This window comes from Paramisgurnus dabryanus, chromosome 8, assembly GCF_030506205.2.
Source record: "Paramisgurnus dabryanus chromosome 8, PD_genome_1.1, whole genome shotgun sequence".
Lineage (NCBI taxonomy): Eukaryota > Metazoa > Chordata > Actinopteri > Cypriniformes > Cobitidae > Paramisgurnus > Paramisgurnus dabryanus.
This window is the reverse complement of record NC_133344.1, coordinates 28,991,062-29,005,966: the sequence shown is the minus strand read 5'-3', so window position 1 is coordinate 29,005,966 and position 14,905 is coordinate 28,991,062. Positions and strand designations below refer to the sequence as shown.

Sequence of the window (14,905 nt, the reverse complement as noted above, 5' to 3'; positions counted from 1 at the left end):
ATTTAATCAACTTGTTCTTGACTTATGAAGTTTATATTATTAAAAAATTCCTTTAAACTGTTCTATTGGTGTTGTATTATTTGTACTGTGTGCTGTTTATATTTCACACAGAAACGAATTTGTATTACGTCTAGACATTACATCCCAACATTTACTAAGAAGCCTTTTCCAATAATAAACAGTTCAGCTTTGTTGATTCCCCTTATAAACATCTTAATGTGAATGCATTTGTTGGTATTTCAGTTGCATCTATTTAATCCGCGATAAAATACGCGAACGCGATCTCTTCCATTGCTGACGTTTGCAGTCAACAACACAGCGCGAGATTCATGAATCGTCCGGCTTGCCTACACTTTTTTCACTCCTCCCCTCACTGCAGCCGGCTACTCTCGCCTATATTTCAGGCGAGGCAAGCTGCATCTCAAACAAGCCTTCTCTCTTTATACGACTCTGGCAAAATCATACGGAGGAGTTTGCTTTTTAATAGCTCTCGCGGAACTTTGACGTCATCCGGCTGTCGGTTCTTGCGGCGCCGCATGAAGTCGAACAAGCCAAAAGGTGTGTTCGACTTCATGCGGCGCTGCGCAGACCGATCGGCGGCTGACTTGAAGCAGTGCATTCCGGTTAGTGGCTGGATGTAACCGATCGGCGAGATTAGCCGCGTGCAGGCGGGGAGGAGCTGAAAATGGAGATTGCTGCATTTACGTCAGGCATGGCTGATCACGTGCCGTTTGCTTGCTTTATCGCAGTAAACATGATTTTTAAGATGTAAACAACATAAAAAGTGAATTTTACTGTTCTGAATGTCTGAGTATGAGCATGAGTGGAACAGAAGAGGCTTACAGCATCTGTTTTTACAGGAATAAAGTTTAACATAAGTATATATTATTTAAATACCAATGTAGTGGGGTCTACGTTTTTTATCCATTTTATTTTGATGAGTATGACACAATATAACATTGCGAATACATGAAAATAGCTTTAACTGTTATAAAAAATACAGATTTGTAAGCATTTGTGGAACTGAGGGCGTGAAACTAAACACGAAACACACGTGATTGTTGTCAGGTGGTGAATCCGCCCAATCATGAAACAGCTGTGTCGTCATTTCCATGCAGCTCCTCTTCGGGAAATTTTGTCCCAAGAGCCTGTCTCTGTTGTATCTCTTGCTGTTTTCTTAATTCCTCTTCCTTCTGCTGTCTTTTTCTATAGACCCCCCATGCTGTAATTGTGTTAACCCCCATTTTTATTGGAAAATGTTTCGGGTCAACCTTGCTTGTGGAGTTTGGTATCCTCCTCTTCTTTTGAAAAAAAATTTCCTCAAGGAAGCCCACCACACAAACTACTCAAAGCTTTTGGGCCTGGCTGAGCTTTTAGGGTGTGACTACTTCAGGAAGTCAAAGGTAAAGCAAACTTGGCAATTATTTAGGACTGAATTAAATATATATTGAGTAAAAATAATTTTTCTCTTTCCCATTCATGTCAGAGAGATTGACAAGAGGAATAATTATAAGTCTAATCGCATTATTGATGATATGCTTGAGATCTTGGCAGAAGTTGTAGAGGAGCCAATTCTTAGTGATATCAGATCATCACAAGCAATAAGCCTTGAAGTTGATGAGAGCACAGATGTGTCGATGTCCAGGCAGCTTGATTTGCATGTCCGCTATTAGAAGCTAGTCAGAATATTCATAAATCAAAAGTCCTGTAACCTGTTAATGAACTGTAAATACTAAATAACCTACCTGTCCTTTGTTTCAGATACCTGGAGAAAGAAGGACATGTATTTAATCAGTTCTTGGGCTTTGTCCCTATTCCTGATGGCAAAGCAGACACTATTGTCAGCCATCAAGAACGTAATGAAGAAGGCTATCCCAACTAAGAAACTGTATGGACTGGGAACTGATGGGGCAGCTGTTATTATGACGGGTAATTATTTTATTACGGTCCTGTGACAGAATTCAATTGATGTATCCCATCATTGTCACTAAATAATTGTATTTAAATTCAGGACGTGTGAACGGTGTGGCAAAGCAACTTTTCATCTAATGATGTAAAATACATTGCCACTTTCAGGGACCACCTTCAAGAACTTTTTTTGTATTTTAGAAACAGTGCAAATCGAACTGCAACACTTAAGGCAGCATCCGCCACCCTGGGTGTGAGTGACTTGAAAATTAAGGTAATAGTAATAAATCATTAATAGGCTATTCATAACTAATACAGTAATTTGATACCTTAGTAGTTATTAGGGATGCACCGATAGGATTTTTTTGGGCCGATACTGATTTAAACAGACAACTTCTGGCCGACTATACAGTTGTCTATTAGCTAGTTTATTTCTGCATCAAATTATTTTTACTGAACATGGATTGGATCTAATTAACATTCAACTGACCAACATAATAAGAGAGGCACAAATTAAGCTAAAACAAATATAATAAGACAGCATGACAACCTTCAAAGGTGGTTTTTGCAATTCAGCATTTATTTTATTAACAACATTAACTAATTTTTTACGGATTTCTTTATGCAGTTAATTAATAAACAATCGGTATCGGCCTTTCTCGTGCTATTGCCAATATGCCGATGGTTTCAAATTCATCAAAAATCGGCCGATAAATATCGGCGGCCGATACATCGGTGCATCACTAGTAGTTATCTTCTATATTTGTACTAAATCATCATGTCTATAACACTTTCAGGAAGTGAAGGACACACGCTGGCTTTCTCAGCACAGGGCCATTGAAACCCTACAGAGAAATCTCAACTCAGTCCTTGGAGCCTTGGCAGAGATGAGAAGATGTCCAGGAGCAAAAGGACTCTACACATTTTGTGCTTCATACAGATTTGTAGCAGCTGTTTGCCTCCACGCTGATGTATTGCCACACCTTGCACACCTGTCCAAAAATTAAATGTCAACTTTCTCCATATTAAGGAGCAAGAAAGTTAAATATTATACTGTATCTGCTTGAAGTGAATTATATACATTAAAATGTCTTTAGTTTGCATGTCTGACTAATACTACACTGCAGCTATCCTTTTTTATTCAGGTTCCGGTCAAAGTACAATTCAAAGTCTGAGGAGCATCAAAGAGACTGCACAGATGCCGCTTCCTGGATCATTCTTGTCCCAACTTCAACAGGACCTTGATGATCCCCAAAGACTTGAAGCCTTCAACATAAAGCATGAGGAGGAGAGGAACAGGAGAGGGCAAGACATAAAAGAAATGCAGAGGGAGGAGCAATGGGCAAGATTCCAGCGAGATGTATGTATTTATGCTCTCCTTTCTTTTAGAAGAAATTTTATAATTAATAACAAAGGATGTTGATCTGTGCATTGTGGGTCATCCACCCTTACATAAGTGGCCTGGAAAAACACCTTCACAGAAGGACATTCTTGGGGCTTTTAGTGTCTTGGAACCACAATCGGCTGTCCCACAAGATAACAGAGACATTGCTAATCTGCAGATTCTGGCCAGGAAATTATTCCCTCAACATGAGAAGGAGGTCCTGCAAGAATGGCTCTCATTTAAGAATCATGCTCTCATTGGGGCATGCATTTAAGGTAGGTAAAATAGGAGGGCATGACTACAACACACACAAGATGCTAATCATGCTTTAGTAAATCAAATATTTTTTCAAGAACAAGACCCAGGAGGAGCTTTTGAGTCTGCTGGCAAGCAAGTTTGACGAGTGGGCCAACCTTTACCCCTTCCTGAGCCTTCTTGCAAGCATTGCCCTTGTTATCCCCATTTCCAGTGTTCACTGTGAACGTGATTTCTCGACCATGAACAGGGTAAGTTAAACACTTTGATATACAAACATATAATTATGCATTTTCTTTACACTACTTTTTTGATTTAGGTGAAAACATCAGCTTCAAGGAGAACACCTCTCTGCTTGTCTAAGGATCTCCATAAATGGACCTCAAACAGAGGACTTTCCATATGAGAGGGCATTAGAATATTTTTTCAGAAAGCCCCGTAAAATAGCATGTGCAAACAAAGGTTGCAAAATGTGCCATAAAGAATAATCAAGTTAATAATAAAGTTTTCAGTTTGAATATTGGAGCATATTTTTGCATTGTTTCATTACCACCGTTGCTCCGGTGCACCCACTAAACATAAAAAAACTGCCCCGCTATATACCTCCCCCCACCCTGGGGCCTACCACCAATAATAGATTGTAAATCTGTGGGAAACACTGTACAGCCCTTTACTCATAAAACCTTTAAAAGGTAACGTTACCACATTTATTTATTCATCTTTTATGTTGTGCACACCACAGTTCTGTATGTGGAAAATTAATTCATATTTATGTGTTTTCTCGTTGTTTAGCACAAACGTTTCACGTGAGAGTTTGAATTTCTCTCGGTGAGGACTGACGGACGGCCCTTATAGGGTGGCCATTCGTGCCAGTTCCGCCGGACACGTCCCGAACATGTTTTCGGGTTCGTTCTCCGGAAGTCGCGTTGCTCGACCGCATACGTCATCAAGGTTCTCGCATTTCAGATTAAAATACAATAGAAAATTAATATTTATTTATTTTAAGACATACAATCATTGTAGTTTCATTCTTACCTTGAAATATAACTGTTGCTTTTCTGGAATTAAACCCCAAATATTAAACCTTGATGACGTATGCGGTCGACTAACGCGACTTCCGGGGAACAAACCCGAAAACATGTTCGGGACGTGTCCGGCGGAACTGGCACAAATGGCCACCCTAGGCCCTTCACTCCTAAAACCTTTAAAAGGTAACGTTACCACATTTATTTCAACATTTATTATGTTGAGTACACCACAGTTCTGTAAGTTGAAAATTAATTCATATTTATGTGTGTTCTCATTGTTTAGCACAAACGTTTCCTGTGAGAGTTTGAATTTCTCTCAGTGAGTACTGACATAACCCCTTCACTCATAAAACCTTTAAAAGGTAACGTTACCACATTTATTATGTTGTGAGTATACTACAGTTCTCTAAGTGGAAAAGTAATTCATATTTGTGTGTTTTCTCGCAGGTTAGCACGAATGCATCCAGCATAATTTGGGATCTTTACCATTGAGGAGACTGGCTGACTGTTCTCAACTAACCATCAAAACTTTAAAGGTACCACATTTGTTTATTAGTTTGCTAGTATAACACAGTTCTGTTTGTGGATCATTTAGTCATATTTTTGTGTTTTCTCACAGGTAAATATGAACGCGTCTAGAGCAAGAAGCATTCTTCTAGTTAAAGAAGAATGTCTTAAGTTTAGCTCTAAATTGATCGACTGTGTCTGATACTCGAACATTATTTGGTAAATCATTCCAGAGCTTAGGGGCTAAGTAGGAAAAGGATCTACCACCTTTAGACACTTTTGATATTCTAGGGATAATTAAGTGACCAGAATTTTGTGATCGCAGTTTACGTGGTGGATTGTATTCTGATAGTAATTCTTTCATATACGAGGGCGCTAGGCCATTTAAGGCTTTGTAGGTGATTAGTAATATTTTAAATTGTATGCGATATTTAACTGGTAGTCAGTGTAAAGATGCCAGAATTGGACAAATGTGGTCATACTTTTTAGATCGAGTAAGCACTCTTGCGGCAGCGTTTTGAACCAGCTGTAGCTTGTTTACCTGATTTGCGTGACATCCCCGAGTAACGAGTTACAATAGTCTATTCTAGAGGTCATAAAAGCATGGATAAGCTTCTCTGCATCTGTTGCAGACAGCATATGGTGTATTTTTGAGATATTTCTAAGATGGAAGAATGCTGTGCGGCAGACGTTGGAGATATGACTATTGAAAGATGGATTGCTGTCGAACATTACGCCCAAATTCTTAACCGTGGAAGATGGCACCATCGTGCAGCCATCTATGGGCAACTTGTAATCTGACATATTATGTTTGGAGCGATTTGGTTCAATAATAAGTATCTCAGTCTTATTGGAGTTTAGCATAAGAAAGTTATGTGCCATCCAGTCCCTAATATCACTAATACAGTCTGTTAGCTTAGCAAACTGGTGGGTTTCGCTAGGATGTGACGAGATGTAAAGCTGGGTATCATCCGCATAGCAGTGAAAACTTATGTTATGTTTTCTGTTAATGTCTCCTACCATCATTAACACAACAAAAACTAAAGAAATGTTACTACAAGTGGACCCATTTATTTACTCATCATGCTGTGAGTACACCACAGTTTTGTCAGTAAAACAATAATATTTGTGTTTTCTCACTGTTTGGCATAGACTAATGTGACCCTGTGTAATTTGGAAATTTCATGGGAAAAGTGTACGTCTTAATGTTTAAATGTCATTTGAATTAAGGAACAGTACATTTGATTTACCAAAAGTGTACAGTACATTGAGTCATAAAGGAATACTTGATTTATTTCATAAGAAATGTGTAAATGTGAATTTGGACCCAAAAGCACACTTTTGTTTTGTTTAAAAAAATGTTTGTAAAATAAATGATTGTTCAATAAACTGTAATAATTTTACCTTTTGTTGTCATAATTTTTATACTTATGTTTTTCTGATCTTATGAAACTTAATTCATTTGAGTTAAGTCAACTTAAACCATTTATGGCAATCGGTTTCCTCAAACTATTTGAGTAGCTATACAGTTGTGTGAACTAAATAAAATGTATTAAGTGAACAAAACTATTTGAGTGGTATGAACTTAAGCAAACTTAATATATTTGAGTAAAGGTAAGTCAAACATTTTTAGTCATATGCACTTATAATTTACAGTTTACAGTACTCATATGTATTCGTTTTAAAACTTAAATGGTTTAACGCAATCTGTTTCATCAAGCGGTTTAAGTTGAGTCAACTTATCGGGTTTTACAGTGTATAAATATACAGAGATTAATTGTGTTCTCGCTTTATCCACTGTTTTCAGTTTAGTGCATAACCTGGACCAACTCACTAGCTTTATAATGTCTGTAAACATTTCTCATGATTATTTGATTTTAAGTGTGAATCCCAATAAAGCACGTACACATTTTTTTACTACATTTTCAATAGATTTTATTTACAATATAGATGGGGAGGGAGTGTAAATCTAGATGGAAGACTGCATGAAGAGGTTGGCCTATTATTTTTCCTGTTTAAAGCGGTTGTACTTGTTAATTAAAAGATGGCTCATTGCCGGATCGTTTAAATATTTTTGACGAAGAGCCTGTATCTGTTGTTTCTCTTGCCATTTTCTTAATTCCTCTTCCTTCTTCTGTCTTTTTCTATAGACCCTCCATGCTGTAAGCTTGTTCACTCCCATTTTTATTGAAAACTGTTTCGGGTCAACCTTTAGTATCCTCTTTTTCCTTTGAAAACATGTATCCTCAGTGTATGATGGCACAAAAGATGGCTTGGGACACAAGTCTGAAATCACCCGTTTTGTCCCTTGAAAGCTGGATGACTTCCAAGAATGTTTAAGTGATGCAGGTGGTGGTGTATTTTCAGGCTCCATGTTGGTTACTACAGGTGTATCCAGCCAGGCAAGTTTTGGAGTAGAAGGTGGTGGAGTATTGAATTTCAGATTATCCATTATTGTCACCTTCTTTATGTTTTTTGGTCTTCCCCTTTTAGTTAGTATCTTTATCTCCTCTACCTGATCTAGATGTTCCACGGTGATGGAAGTGCACAGTGGCGAGATTTCAACCCCAGGTTCATCCTCTTGAGGTTCAACATCTTTCTCTTTTATTATTCTCATCACTTGATCTTCAGGCCTGCTTTTTTCATCCACCTGTAAATCCTCCAGTTGAGTTACTGGTTTGTTGCCTGTGTCCATCCAAGCAAGTTTTGGTAAAGGTCTTTGAATTATAACTTCTGGATGATCAGTTTCGTTCACAATTTTCTCTTCTAGCTTTTCATGCACATGCAACATTTCGACGACAGCATGTGGAGCCTGATGCAAAGGTACCTTACTTTTATTTATTTTACCATCCCTTTTACGTGGTCTCTGTTCCACTATCCTCTCGACCTGAGCCGGTTCTTTTACTATGATGGATGGCCACAGCGGCGATATTTTATCTTCATCAGATAAAGTCTGGCACTGAGGGGTTACTGTGTTCACCAGTCGTTTCTTTCTTTTCTTTCTTTTTTCACAGCGGCCAGGAGGTCTCTCTTGCTTTGTTACCTGTGCCTGAGTTAAGTCTTTCTCTGTGAAGGATGGCCACAGTGGCAGTTCTTCTTCTTCATCAGATAAAGTCTGGCACTGAGGGGTTACTGTTATCAACAGTGGTTTCTTTCTTATCTTTTTTTCTTCACAGTTGTCAGAAGGTCTCTCTTGCTGTGTCGCCTGTGCCTGAGTTAAGTCTTTCTCTCTGAAGGATGGCCACAGCGGCAGTATTTCATCTTCAGCAGGTGAAGTCTGGCACTGAGGGGTTACTGTGTTCACCAGTGGTTTCTTTCTTTTCTTTCTTTTTTCACAGCGGCCAGGAGGTCTCTCTTGCTCTGTCGCCTGTGCCTGAGTTATGTCTTCCTCTGTGAAGGATGGCCACATCGGCAGTTCTTCTTCTTCATCAGATAAAGTCTGGCACTGAGGGGTTACTGTTATCAACAGTGGTTTCTTTATCTTTTTTTCTTCACAGTGGTCAGAAGGTCTCTCTTGCTGTGTCGCCTGTGCCTGAGTTAAGTCTTTCTCTGTGAAGGATGGCCACAGCGGCAGTATTTCATCTTCAGCAGGTGAAGTCTGGCACTGAGGGGTTACTGTGTTCACCTGTCGTTTCTTTCTTTTCTTTCTTTTTTCACAGCGGCCAGCAGGTCTCTCTTGCTCTGTCGCCTGTGCCTGAGTTAAGTCTTTCTCTGTGAAGGATGGCCACAGTACCAGTTCTTCTTCTTCCACAGGTAAAATCTGGCACTGAGGGGTTACTGTGTTCACCAGTGGTTTCTTTCTTTTCTTTCTTTCTTCACAGCGTTCAGAAGGTATCTCCTGCTTTGTCGCCTGTGCCTGAGTTAAGTCTTTCTCTGTGAAGGATGGCCACAGTGTCAGTTCTACTTCTTTCACAGGTGAAATCTGGCACTGAGGGGTTACTTTAATCACCAGTGGCTCCTTTCTTATCTTTCTTTCTCCAAAGCGTTCAGGAGGTCTCTCTTGCTCTGTCGCCTGTGCCTGAGTTAAGTCTTTCTCTGTGAAGGATGGCCACAGTGCCAGTTCTTCTTCTTCCACAGGTAAAATCTGGCACTGAGGGGTTACTGTGTTCACCAGTGGTTTCTTTCTTTTCTTTCTTTCTTCACAGCGTTCAGAAGGTATCTCCTGCTTTGTCGCCTGTGCCTGAGTTAAGTCTTTCTCTGTGAAGGATGGCCACAGTGTCAGTTCTACTTCTTCCACAGGTGAAATCTGGCACTGAGGGGTTACTTTAATCACCAGTGGCTCCTTTCTTATCTTTCTTTCTCCAAAGCGTTCAGGAGGTCTCTCTTGCTCAGTTCCCTGTGCCTGAGTTAAGTCTTTCTCTGTGAAGGATGGCCACATTGGCAGTTCTTCTTCTTCCACAGGTGAAGTTTGGTGCTGAGGGGTCATTTCAATCACCAGTGGTTCTACCAATGTGATGGCTGGAAAATGTGTAAAAAATTCAAAGTCATCAAGTGAGGTTTGATGCTGAGGTGTCACATGATCCTTTAATGGTTTTGCCACTTTGTCAGGTGAAGAGGGTACCGCATCTGTTCCTTGCTGGGTCTCTGTTTCACTGAAATATGCCTGTGTTGGAATGTAAACCTCACTGGCATACTGCTGTCTTTTGAGGTTTGAGCACGGCCAGCAGAAGCTAAGCCATTTAATTTTTTTCCTCCAGGGCTTCATTTTAGTAGAGACTGATCTCTAAGACTAAGTGGGAGGTCTCAAAAATATAAATATATCGAAACCTCTGACTTTTTATTAATACAGCACTGATCTCGCAGTGAATCTTGCAATGGATGTCACAATGGATGAAGCAGTTGTTCTGTCAAGAGGGATCTAGCAGCAAAAAAAAAAAAAAAACTAATCTTAAATAGGCTACAAACAAAATAAGTAACAAATAACAAATGCAAATTCTTAAACTTACCTCTTACTCACAACTGATCCCGCAGTGAATCTTGCAATGGATGTCACAATGGATGAAGCAGTTGTTCTGTCAAGAGGGATCTAGCAGGAAAAAAAAACAAGTAATCTAAAATAGGCTTACAAATAAAATAAGTAACAAATGCAAATTCTTAAACTTACCTCTAACTCACAACTGATCCCGCAGTTTATTTTGTCAAATATCTTGAAGTTGTTCGCACAATGGCTCACACAATGAATCTCGCTATGAATGTCACAATTGATATCACAACAGATTTCGCCTGAAAATTGACAATGATTGGAGTTCATAAATTATTCATATTCTGTTTAAGATTTATATCAGCATTTGTATCATGGTCTATAATGGCATTTTTACATTATCATGAAAATAGCCAGGTTTATTCTCACAAAGCATAAATTCCTTCATAATCTAAAAATTATATTTTCTTATTCTTCATTTCATATTTTTATTTTTCACAAAAATCCCTTAAATTATTATTATTATTTTTTTGCAACTGCTGCTCCTTAGCTACATGTTAATGCATATGCCACCTCTTAGGGGCTGTGCACACCAACCCTGTGTCTCAATTTGTTCCCTAGCTACGAGGTTGTAAATTACTATATCCTACAGCCTTTTTGGGCTTTACTTAGCTTCCTCTTCTAGACGTTACTTTAGTAATACGTTCACTTATAATATTGAGTCATAGCCGCAGCAAATTTAACTGCTTATGCTATCATGTATTTTGTTGTGCTATCTGTCGTTTTTCTGTGCTTTTCACTGCTTCTATTTATGTAAAGCTGCTTTGAAACAATTGACTTTTGTGAAAAGCGCTATAAAATTGAATTTAATTGAATTGAATATATCGTGTACACATGTTCGGGCACTGGTGTGAACCCTAGCTCACTTGACATTGGGAGACTGTTCACTTATTATCCTGTTACGTGGCTGCTCATAAGCATGTTGTAAACATTCACAGCTGTTATCAACAACCGGCAAAACCAACATCTCTCTGACTTGAAAAGAATTGTCATTATTCTCTTACATATCCCTGCATAAAATTGGAGGAATATAATTACATTTTAATTTTATTTTACAATTTTAAATGAATATTATTATTTTAAATATTGAGTAGATTGTTGTTCCTTTACATTCTAGTGATGTGTGTCTATATTTAAAACTAAAATAAATCAAACGTTAGCCTTTATAAAAGTTCTGTTGCATTTCATGAAGTTTATTGAGTTGGCTCACGCGATTTTCAGTTGAGGAGCTATAGAAAAAGTCACGTGATTTCTGATAAGGGAGCGTAGTGATGCTCACTGGGTTTTGCGTTGCATTGTAGAAATTTTTAGGGAACGATCGTTCCAGTGCATTGGACGGATTTGCACTGGACTACCTAAAAAGGGAGCTGATTGAGACAAAGGCCAAAGCTTTTAAACGCGTCTGAAAGCGCCAGGCTGTTGCCGAATGCCATATTTTTTCAGCCGACTGGCAGCTTCAGCTGCGCGCTTTGGTTGCTAGGATACGCTTTGTTTATCATTCGCGCCGGTTTGTTGTTGTGATATTTGTCCCACCCCTGCTCCACTGTGATTATACGGCCGTGTGAGAACTTACAGTGACAAGCGATGCTTTTTACCCAAAGTTGATTCTTTTTTAACTATCGGCGCTTAGCGGGAAAAAACCGCTAGCTTTTGGCTTAAAAAAAAAAAAACATGGAAACAATTGAAAACATGCGCCGGCCGCGGGCATAAAAGCTTATGATAATTAACCCCATGGTAAATCAATTTACCCCCATAGGGTAAATTATCTCTAAAAAGTCATTTAGCTGAGGTTCAAACGACTTACAAATGTGAAAGCATTTAACATTCAACAATAAGGAAAATATACAAAGCTATGTTTACAAGTAGTAATATTAATCTGTTAATTAACGAATATTAACAAATAAATTTACACAATTAATAAAAACATTTGCTTTGGTGTGTGGTATCCAAACATAACAAAATAAGTATTATTAATTTCTGAAACTTACCTTAACTCTCTACGCCAGAATAAGCCGCTGCACTCCTATTTATAGTGTTCTCGATCATACGTCATCGTGATGCAATATGCTTGCAGGACCGACATTGCAGAACGATACGAGGCGACTTAACAACACACCAAGCAATTCAGTTAAATCAACTGAAAGCCTACGAATAACAGTGACAGTACCAAACAGTAAAAAAACAAAATCACTCAATAATAAATAAATAAATAGTAATATTTAAACAGTACTATATATTATGTCTAATATTCTTAAGGTCTAATAGGCCTAGACTTCCCTAACACAGACATGCAACACATTTTCAGACTAAAGCCTTTAATTGTTTTAATGCATGTAATAACATGTTTAATAGTTTCATTCATTTTTTTAGGGCAAATTCATTTTCCTGCTCCTCTTTATTTGTGGAAAATTTGTCAACACATTCCTGAAACGACAAATGTACGTGACACGAGTGATGTTTATTCTGTTATTGAGATATGTGAACTACTTTTTACGTGTAACAGACATTGTAACACATTTATCTTCATTGTAAGGATTATAAAAGACGTGTTCATCTTTTCGACATCACGTGGCCCTGCGCAGATCAATCAGTGTTTGACGTCAAAGTACCGCGAGATCCATAGAAAATATGAGTCCTGATTTTAAATATTGAATTTGACATGAGAAAAAAGGAAATGTATTTGTATTAAATGTCGTGAATAGTAAATAAAATCTAAAACTAATAATTTCATATATTTATTTAGCCTATAGGCTACGGTATAGTAGGCCAGTATAGATTAATTCACTAGACATTATTTTCTATTTAGGATTAACAGTCACTTTTACTGAATTGTAACAACGATGTCATGAAACTCAAAATTATACATTTTCCGAGTTCCATGACATTTCTCCATACATCCACTAGGTGACACACTTTTATTACAAAGTTACAGTTGCATGTTATTTCTGTCCAAGGTCTCCTTATGGACAGAATAGGAGATACTGGCAACACATTAATCTTTTACAAACACCATCTTTTACGAACACACCTTGAAAGACCAAATAGGCCTGTTGTCAGACTTATTTTTGTGTGGTTTACACAAATGAGACTTTTATCACACTGCCTTTCCAATGCCCTGCAGCTCAATATGAGTAGCAAAAAGTAATTTCATCTTTTAATTTCATCATATAATTTTTTTATACTTGCTATAATGAAAATACCCCAGCGGGCACCTTGATGTCAATTTGACGTCAAATATTAGGCAAGATTTGATCAAGATGCTGCAAAGCATCATTTCAAAGTTAGATTATACATTAAGTCCTTCTGGTGGTTAATTTGTGAAAATATGAGTTTATTCCATACTGAAATTGATTATGTAAGTATATGGGCCAACATGTTTGACATTGAGTTGTCAAATCAACGTCATGTTATAGGCCTTCAGTTGATGTCTAATTGACATCAAATTGATATCAATGTAAATTTAAAATAATAAAAAATTAACTGGGGCCTCAAAATGCATCCATTTGGCACATATGTTTTAAATCATATGTTGTTAGATTTCAGCATAAAAGTGGACTTCTGTAACTTCTGTAAAACAAATAAACAAACAAAAAAACGATTTATGTAAATTACAGATAATGAAATAATTAATTATTATATTTGACAAAAAATATACTGATTTGCTTAATTACAATAAAAAGTAAAAAGTGCAGCATTTTTGCTGTAACACCAGATGAAGTCCTTATTTTAAAAAAAATCATTTTTTATTTTTAGTGATGTATACTTTAAAATTAAAATAGATTTGCTGTAATTGATATTGAAATTGCAATACACTGTAAGCATATACAGTATTACAACTACATGGTAATTTATGAAAAATTTACATTAGTTAGATTTTTCATAGTGAACATGCTACATATTTTAAAATTATTAAGATTTTCTTGTCTTTAGCTGATAGATGCAATGCTATGGTTCTTAAAAAAATGATCATATTTATTTAATGTTTTTTAATTTTTAAGTATGAAAAATGTAGGGCCTACAATGCCCATTCATATTCTCTATTCCTAATACCACCTGTAGATGGCGCCATAGCTTTTTGACATTCTTGGGTTTCTCTGCAGCTAAAGAATGGACTACAACAATTAATTTGTTTATTTTTGTGTGTAAATTGATGCAAAACTAGTATGACAATGTTATACATGTATACACGGAAAAAAATAAAATAAAAAATATTTGGAAGATTAATGACGTTGATGACCGCTGAAACGCACGTCATCACGTCAGGCCAGACAGTGTCGCTGCTGTGAGGAGAAGTCAAAGCAGCTCGAGAAGGTTGGCGCATCACCGGTTTGTCAGTGAAAAACTAATCGACTAATCGTTTTCTCACAGTTCACCACAGACAAATGTGCTTCGCACTATTTTGTGGAGACTGACCGACCATCCTTCACATTGACCATCGTTTACGCGGATAAACTCAGGAAACAGGTATTGCAAATCTACCCATTCCAATATTTCAATAAAATATCACATTATTTAAATATTTATTTGTAATAAAGATAAAGTTTCATCGATAGTGCCATAATTTATGCCGTATTGTTTAATGTTAAAGTTATGAAGAGCTAACTGGACATTACAATTGCCATTGCAGAGACTGCATTGAAGTTTATTTTACTTTCTCAGCATCAGTAATTTAGCTGTGACTACATTACCGGTTTGTCAGTAAAAAAATTAATCGATCTTGGTGTGTGTTTTCTCACAGGTCACCACAGACAAATATGCTTCGCGCTATTTTGTGTTGACTGACTGACCGTTATTTACATTGACCGCCGTTAACGTGGAAAAACTAAGGAAACAGCTATTGTA

At 37.4% G+C, this 14,905-nt stretch overlaps 1 protein-coding gene and 1 long non-coding RNA gene across 3 annotated transcripts in view; one reads left to right on the top strand and one right to left on the bottom strand.

Annotated features, from left to right (window-relative positions):
- Positions 1 to 14,905, bottom strand: part of LOC135771257 (integrin alpha-D-like) — a 62,111-nt gene that overhangs the window by 24,008 nt on the left and 23,198 nt on the right. The gene's annotated exons all lie outside the window — the stretch shown is intronic.
- Positions 1,133 to 4,486, top strand: LOC135771268 (uncharacterized). 2 transcript variants are annotated; one of them, XR_010542874.2, is made up of 8 exons: positions 1,133 to 1,403; positions 1,762 to 1,929; positions 2,110 to 2,182; positions 2,706 to 3,268; positions 3,390 to 3,567; positions 3,646 to 3,798; positions 3,867 to 4,239; positions 4,340 to 4,486. It is a non-coding gene; the product is annotated as an uncharacterized lncRNA (long non-coding RNA). The 2 variants fall into 2 exon arrangements; XR_010542873.2 differs by having other exon boundaries at positions 3,867 to 4,486.